The sequence below is a fragment of the Mus musculus genome, chromosome 19 (genome assembly GCF_000001635.26).
Source record: "Mus musculus strain C57BL/6J chromosome 19, GRCm38.p6 C57BL/6J".
Lineage (NCBI taxonomy): Eukaryota > Metazoa > Chordata > Mammalia > Rodentia > Muridae > Mus > Mus musculus.
In genome coordinates, this window is record NC_000085.6 from 9,970,483 (window position 1) to 9,979,546 (window position 9,064).

Consider the following 9,064-nt stretch of genomic DNA (forward strand, 5'->3'; position numbering starts at 1 on the left):
GTCAGAGAGTAAGTTCATACTGCACATAGTTCAATCACATAGTAAAATCAAGGCCATCCTGGGGTACATGAGATCCTAACTCACAAGAAACTACAACCACAATGACACATGTAATTTGATAGAAAATTTTGTCCCAAGTAAGAGAAAGCCTGGCTTCTGCTGAGCCTGGGGGTGGGGGTAGGCAGTTCTAATTCTAGAACACAGCAGAGGCAGAAAGGAGGAAATGGTTCACAGGAGAAAAATCTAGATGTAGAATCTAGAAGGAGATGTAGCTATTGGGAAGCAGGTGAGGATCTGGAAAAATCAGTAGTTCCAGAAAAAGGGGAAACTAAATTCTACCACTCACCTAATACAACCATCCACACAACGATGGGAAATCAGTGGGACTGGTGACCATGCAGCAGAATAATTAGAACAACTCAGTTTCAAGTAATTGAATTCCATGATTTTTTAAAAAGGGATGGGAATGTTCAGAGGTGGTTAGAATATCATTCATTCCTCTAAAGCTAGAGAGATAGGTAAGGAAAGAACATGAAAGATGTCCTAAAATGCATCTTGGGTTTGACTCAGGACAACAAGACTCCGATCCTAAGTTACAAGCTTCAGACAAGAGATGGGGGTGGAGAGAAGGTTGGGATTGGGTTCAGGGCCCTGCCTGGAAACTGGTAGTGATGGACTTCATAACAGATCACCCTAAACTCTCCTACCGTTGTACTTCTCTTTCAGAAATGCCAGCTGCTTCCAGATGTTTGTACAGGAATGAAAGACCATGAGCTCCTCAGAGAGACCTTATAGCTGCCTAATCTTGTACTGTTCTTCTGTGACTGACAAGAGACCTCCCAGTCGAGACTGCAGAGTGCCCTGGAGGGCTGAAGAACCAGTCTTGGTCCCTAATGGTAGTGCACCCCTTAGGTCTCCTCAGGCTTGCTCAGGAATGTCACCAGAACAGCAAGCTATCTCGGGCTACCTGGTCACTGATTAATCCTGCCAACTACAGACTAAGCTCAGTGGATAACTCAAAACCAAGTTTCTTGTCTGAGCCTTGCCATGAGACTCTTTTGTAGTGGCAAAGACAAAACTGAGCCAGCAAGACAGCTCAGTAAGTAAAGGAATCCAGCATCAAGCCAGACTGCCTGAGTTCAATTCCCCAAGACCCACATTGTAGAAGGAGAGAACCAAAACTTACAAGATGTCCTCCACACATGATGTCATGGCATGTATGCACCCAAACGCACACAACATACATAAGTGTATGTAAGCATACAGATATACAAATACATATACACGTGTGTATATATGTGCATGTATATACATACGCATATATACATATGGTATATATGTAGATATATGTATACATATTTATACACATACATATATACATGTTACATATGTATTATATATGTGTGTGTATATACATATATATCATATACATATACATATATATCAGAAATTCATAGTCCAGTGAGTTTGAATTCCCAGCAGCAGCATCAACAAGAAACACCCCAACAAGGTGAAAGGAGAGAAACAGCTCCCAAAAGTTCTCTGACCTCTGCACATGCAACATGGAACACACACACAAAGCAAGTAAAGAAGTAAGTATGAATAATAAATAAATAAAGATTGGGGGCAGAATCAGAGGAACCAGAGGAGTCAGGGATATCAAAAGAACACAAGACCACTGGTTACAAAAATCAATTGACTGGGACCTTTGGTGGCTTGCAGAGATCAGGGAATCTGTAGAAGTCTGGCCTAAGCCCTCTGTATATATAATATGGCTGAGAAGTTTGGTGTTCTTGTGGGAATCCTGGAGGTGGGAACAAGGTGATGGGTGAGCTGTCCCTGACTCTTACCTGCTTGTGAGACCCTTTTCCTCCTACTGGGTTGTCTTGTTCAGTCTTGGAGTGATAGTATGTGCCTGGTCTTACTGTGGCTTGTTGTGTCCTATTTTTTGATGTCTCTGGGAGGCCTGGTCTTTTGTGAGGGAAGGCAGAGAGGAGATGGATCTGGGGGAGAAGGGAGGTGGGGGAAAGAGACTGAGGGGAAGGAGGAAGAGGAAACTGCAGCTGGACTGTATATACGAGAGGAGAATTTAACAAGAGAGAAAAATTGAAAAGGACCATGAAAGTGACCTACAGATGCACATACCCCAGCACCCACTAAAGTAGGAGGACCTGGTGTTCAAGGCCAGCCTAAACTACAAATTGAAATCCTGGGGCTGGGGTGTGGGTGTGGGGTGGGGGGTTCTGAGTCACAAAACACCAACAAGCAAACTCCAGTTAGGAATCGAATCACTAATTCATTTGGAAAATGACCCCTTACAGCTACAGCTCTGCTGTTGCCAGGGTTACAGCAAGCTTGGAAGTCATAGCTTCTGAGTCCAAGTCTCGATGCATGTCCAGAGGACGCTGGCTCACCACTGACTGAGGATCAGGCTACAGGAACTGTTATGCATCTATGGTACAGATACAGAAGGTCCTCCATGTTTGCCTCTTCCTCTTAGAAAACCACTCTCCCCTTGCCATCCTTTCTTAAACAATACAGATTAGCAGCTATTTCTACAGCTTTTACCAACTAGTCAGTATTGTAAGTAAACTAGACATGACTTCAAGTCTGTGAGAGAGGCCCACCTGTAACCCCATAGCATAATGATTACCCTAAAACTGATCCCAGCCTAGGCAACATAATAAATACCAGACCAGCCTGACCTAAAGGGAGACACTGTCTTAAAGGAGATTGAGGGCACCCAGCCCCAACCCATACATCTGTAATACAACTCTAACACCCAAGGCTCAGAAAACATCACACAAGAGGGGACAGAAAGACTGAATTGCCAGAGACCCAGAAACTCTGTTGCACTGTGTCTTCTAGCTATAACTAGGAGCCTACACCCATGAAATATCAACAATATGGCTACCTAAATAAAACCTGAACAATGACACAAGTTGACATGCCAACAGAAATGGGGCATGTCTCATGGGGTCCCACCCCTATACGAAGAGCTAAAGGGGCAATTAAGAAAGAATGGAGAATTCTGATAAGAGAATTTGTCTTCCATTAGGGATGAGTCCCTAAATGGATCCAATACCAATTGTTCAGCCCTAAAAACATATACACATGAGCAACATGAAAGGAACTCAGCAGGTTATGTTTATATACTTATTTGGATACATATGTAACAACAATAGAGAAGAGGAGCCATAATGTTGAGAGGGATGTGGGGGGGGGGGCAAGAAAGGGAGGAGGGAGAAATGATATATTTTAATCTTTTTTTAAAACATTTATTTTTTAACTTATTTATTTATTATATGTAAGTACACTATAGCTGTCTTCAGACACTCCAGAAGAAGAGTATCAGATTTTGTTACGGATGGTTGTGAGCCACCATGTGGTTGTTTGGATTTGAACTCAGGACCTTTGGAAGAGCAGTCGGTGCTCTTAACCGCTGAGCCATCTCACCAGCCCTATTTTAATCTTTCTAAAAAGAGGTGGGATGAAGAGATGACCCAGTGGATAACTGTCTGCCAAGTAAGCATGAGGACATGAGTTTGAATCCTCAGTGCCCATATAAAAATGCAAGCATACTGTTCTACATCTATAACCCTGTGCTGCACATAGGGGCAGAGAGGCAGATCTGGCGCTCACTGAGCAGCCTAACTAAACCAGTGAACTCTAGGTCCAATGAGAGCCTGTCTCAAAAATAAAGTGGAGCATGATAGAGGAAGACGCCAATGGAGGGCTGACCTCTGGCTTCCACATGCACGCACACATGTACACAAACATACACACACAGAGAATACATGGGAAGATTTGCCTAAGTTACGTACAAGCACTATGCCATTTAGTGTTTCTGAATTGAGGCCTGGTAATGTACTCAGTTGGTAAACAGCTTGCTTTACATTCATAAAATCCAGGGTTCCAAAGCCAGCCCTACATAAAAACACTTTGGGTGGCACATGCCTATAATCTTGGCATTTAAGAGGTAGAAACAGAGAGACACAAGTTCAGGTCATTGCTGGCTACATAGAAAGGCAAGTCTAGAATATTTCAAATCCTGTAAAGAAGGGAGAAAAACAAAAGAATTGAGCACTGAGTTTGGGAAGTATATACTGGGCCCTAGAACTAATGTTCTCAGCCCAAATCACGATTCCTGTGAATAACAAGAGATGATCACATTTCAGAAGTCTCCAGGCAACAGGATCTGGGGATCTTCCTCCACACCTTTGGACAAAGCCATGAGTTTCAGGATGTTACCACCATGGCTACGTCAAGGTGTCCCATACATTTCACCACAGTGAAGACCCAAGATCCAGGCAAGACTATGTCTCCTTCTAGCTATGCAACCTTAGGCCAGGTCAAGTCACCTCTCAGGCCTCAGCTTCCTCATCTGAGGCCAGGACTCTGCCTACAGCACTGGACCTGCCCAGCCTACTCAACAGGGATGTTGTCAGTTTCAGCCATAAGGTGTCAACAGCTTTGTGTAAGCTCTCTGGCAGAGTGCCCAGCACCACACTCCTGGAGTGACTCGGACCCCAAGAATGTTCTAGTCCATTACCAGGAAGCATGTGGTGTTTTCTAGTCATGAACTAGCTACAGCAATCCTCTACTTCCTCCCCTGGCCTGTGACAGCCCATGACTTCCTCTAGTTGAGAAAGCAGTTTGCATGCATGGGACAGCAAAGGGACTTTGCCCTCAGAGCAGTGGAACCCGTGACCATGTGTCATTCCACTCTCCTCACAGCTCAGGTGGCCCTGAGCCCTGCCTTACAACAGCCTGGGGTCTGTCCTGGGGCATGATCCTCAACCCCAGAAAGACTGGCCTGTTCTGTGTGTCTCCTGTATGGGAGCAGAAAGAGCTGGTCTTAATTAGATGAAGATGGGAAGGTGGGGTGACTGGCCACCTCAATAACAGTAAACAGTGACCTAAGGCCAAGGACAAGCCAACCTATATTTCTCCATAATTGCTGAGTTCTGAGGTGAGGGGCAGGAAATGTACTGCCATGACGAACAGGGCAGGTCTCCTTCCAATGTTAAGAACTGGCAAAGGGCAGGTCCCTCTAGCAAGGCAGAGTAGTAGAGATGCTAGAGGGGCAGAAAAGCTAGAAATTCTCTCCTTGGCAAAAAGGAAAGCCACAGAGGCTGACTGGGCTGGCGGCTATTGAAGGCTAGGTTGTTTTCTCTGAAATAAACACCAGAGGCAGGCAGTCTAGGGTGAGCAGCAGAAAGATGATATTCGCTTGCCTCCGTCCCCAGAGAGGAAGGGGTTGCAATGCATCTCTGGGGCAGGGGAGAACCCTGCAGGGGTTTTAATCTGAGAAGGGAAATGCTTGTGTTTGTTTTTGTAAGATTAGGATGGGTAGAATAGAAGGGACCTGGGAGTGGCCCCACGATGACTGAGACCCCTATTGGACATCTAGTGAACCCGGTGCAATCCGTATTCTTTCATGTGACACTCAAAAACTCCTGTCTCCTGAATAACTGCTGGCCCACCTAGATATGCTAGCTCTTCAGGATGACACCAAAGGGACCTTTGTCGGGGCGAAGAAGATCACCTGGGTATTCATTCACCTGTGAAACCTTCTGTTGACGTCCCACTTGGTCAGTACTATGCTTGCCTTTGTATCCACCTCCTGTCCCTAGACAACTAGATTCCCAAAGAGCTTCTGTGTTCATCCCTTCAACTCCTCAACTTGACCATCGATTAAGGCGCTGGATTTGTATAGCCTTTCCTGAATGGATGAGCATCTCCTAGGTGACAGACCAAGGCATCCCAAACCCCCATTTCCTCAAGGAAGTATTTCCAGGCTGCTGAGGTCTTTGTCAGGGCTTCCCCTCTTCCCACTACCGAAACTGCTGGCTGTCACTTCTGCTGATCTGGGTCTCAGAGTGGGACAGAGTGGGCCAGGATGAGCCTAGAATAGGTCAAGGGGGTACAGCATGTGGCTAGGTAACAGCTGATGGTATGTGACATGAACTGTGGTGTAGAGGAAACTGAGAAAAAAAAAAGCATCCATAAGGAAGCTGTGCTTATTAAGGCTGACTGACTGATTAGAAGGTCAACGGTTCTGGACTGGAGTGTTGCAAGTCTAGAGTCTCACTGCACATTATCTTGAGCTATCTTTTAAATGCCATTAATTGTACACCTTTGGCTTAACAACCTTGGGACAATTAGGTAAATCCTTTGGAACACATGTACAAACCCCTAGCTTCCTCCATCTCAAAAGCAAATAGCATCATGGGAGAACTCCTGAGGCCTGTAACGAAGCTTTCTCTTTTTTTGCTATAACTCACCTATCTGTAGTCCCTATGAATATACTGGAAAAGTTTGATTTATCGCTTTTACTTGTTCTGTTATTATGACTGCTTCACAAAATTGCTACCACGCTGGAATGTCATAATTAGGGTAACCTAAATTTACATTACCAGTTACCACTCTCATTTTGGCTCTATGAGGAGAGGTGCGTTAGCATCAACAAGTGTTCAGGGCAGGTAGAAGTATAGGGGAGACTGGGTTCAAATACTCTACCTCAATACAAGAACCAAATCTCAGGGAGGCTGAATGGAAGCTTCTGGGATGAGCGCAGATATTCAAGAGATACCGGGAAGGACAGAGTAGGGCTCTAGCAGAGACAAGATTTCAAGCCCCCAAGGGCCAACAGGCCAAAGTAGCGACCAGACATTCCACAGGGTAGGATGACTAGAGGAAAATTAACAAGCTGCAACTCACTGGACGGGAAAGAAGGGCCTCCAGCAGTGTTACTGTCTGGGGACACGGTTCAAGAAGGTAGTCAAAGTCCAGACGGAAGGTGACCAAGCAAACAAACAGCCAGGGACGGAGCGATAAGCTCACTGGCAGATGTGAAGCATTCCCGTGCCTCGGCCGCACTGAAGGTTCCCAGAGGCGCAGAGGCCTGAACTACTGTCTTTTATTTATTTATTTATTTATTTTTGAGAATTTCATTCATGAGTACTCTAGATACTTCCTTCACTATTTTTTAAATTGTATATTTAGCAGGGAAGGCATGCAACTTGGAAGTAATAGGTTTATTCCTTCTAGCATGTAAATTGGAGATAGAACTCAAGCCAGCAGGCTTGGCAGCAAGCACCTTAGCCTGCTAAACCACCCTGCCAGCCCTGAATTTATTTATTTATTTATTTATTTATTTATTTATTTATTTATGTATTTATGTATTTATGTATTTATGTATTTATTTATTTATTTATTTATTTTAAGGGGGAGACAGGGCTTCCATTTATTACAGTGTCCTCTAACATTCCAGGCTATGAATCTCAACCTTTAATAGTCTAGAAGTGAGGGATTCTGGGTATCTAGACTTTTAAGTCTACATGGTCTGAGTTTTCAAGAAATCATTTAAGGATCATTTCCGAATCACAGTAGCTTCGTCTAGAATGTGCCACAATCTGGTTGAGTGGTACACTTGCAAATATCAGAATTTCCAGCACACTTCTCGGGGAATCCCATCCTTTTGCAACACTGGCTGTTTCATTTTCAGAGTCTTTACCCATTTTCACCCAGCCTTCATCTGTTTCCAGGCCTGTGATGTTCCTTCTCTGTAACTGACTTGCAGGAACTATCTTGGACTCAGCTTTCTCGGTTAACATTATTCCATACGCACTGTCTGGCACGCACCATACAATTAATGATCACGTGATGTTTCACGGTTGCCCTGGTGTTCCATTGCACACTCTGCTCCACAATTTCAGTCCATGGCTATTTCCCTCGAGGAATTCTTACCTTTGGGTCGTCCCCTCTGCCCTACAAAATATTGTGATTTGTAAACTCTGGTGTCCCTTGGACCCTACTGTACCAAATAGTGGATGTGGAGTCTTTGGCAACTGTAACTGCAGAGGGACAAATCACTGGAAAGGATAGAGACCCAATATTTGCTGAGACATCCCTACAAGAGCCTTTCTGGTAAAAATATTCAAAGCCTGGCAGGGTGATCAAGACCTCTTTATTACCGGTCCGGCTTCTGAGTGCCATGGGGAAGTCAGGAGCTCTCATCCTTCCTTCCCCTCCAGCCCTTCCTGTCCACCCTCCCGCTAACCACAAAACCACAGCCCTCCAGGCCTTCCAGACTGCCCTACCCCCTCCATGACAAAGCACTTTTGGAGCCCAACCCCTCCAAAGGAGCAGAATGCTGAGTCACGGTGGAACAACAATTTTCCACAAGATCTCACACACACACACACACACACACACACACACACACACACACACACACACACCTCCTCTTCCTCCTCTGGAATGAGCTAGTATTGTACAGAACAGAGGGGCCTGCCTCTCTCCTGGCCTGCATTTGCTCTGTGGCTCCTGGCCCTGGGTGGCTGCTGTTCAACTTGTTCCAGGCAGCCAGCCAAACTCCCTCCTCAAAGTCACGAGGAGTGGAGGCAACATGGGGGTTGGAGAGGCAGAAGTATGGTCAACAAAGGTCCAAAGACCTGGCCACATCTTCAGAAGAATCTGGACTGGTGGCTTGGCACCCACTACTCCCAAAAGGTGGGAACTAGACCCAAGCAAGGGTACTCACTCGCATTCTTTCCATTTCCCTTCAAGCCCTCCTCCCTCAGTGACCTTCCACAGGACATGCTGTCCCCTGGTTTGCTCCGCTGTTTACTACAGCTAGGGATGTATTTAACAAGCATGGAACCAATACTGATTAACAAAACCTACTTAATGTGGCAGCTCAACTTCCTTTCAGTGAATCTAACTTTATATTGTTTCTGTTCACTGGGCAGTCTTAGAGACCCACACATCCAGTTCAAAACAAGCTGACCTTTCCCAACAGCCTTCCCTCAAACTTGTGTTTCCTCTGCATTCTCTGGTACCTAAGCAGAGGCAAAGCAGAGGCAAGTCCAGCTACCCAGGCCTGAAAACTGGAGGGGCCTGGTACCCACTCCCCACCTCCCACAATATTTAACCACTCACCTCATCCTGTCTGCCCTGTTTTCTCCGTATCTCTCTTCAGCTTTCTTTCTCCCATGCTCATTAAAAAAAGCAAGGCAGCTGTCTCCCAACTGGTACCCAGCCCTCTTGCTTCACTCGA

The 9,064-nt window shown here is 45.4% G+C and overlaps 1 long non-coding RNA gene across 1 annotated transcript; it reads left to right on the plus strand.

The window, feature by feature from the left end:
* The first annotated feature begins 234 nt into the window (after positions 1-234).
* Positions 235-1,123, plus strand: Gm41806. The gene is made up of 2 exons (XR_877718.2): positions 235-286; positions 727-1,123. It is a non-coding gene; the product is annotated as a predicted gene, 41806 (long non-coding RNA).
* The last annotated feature ends 7,941 nt before the right edge of the window (positions 1,124-9,064 follow it).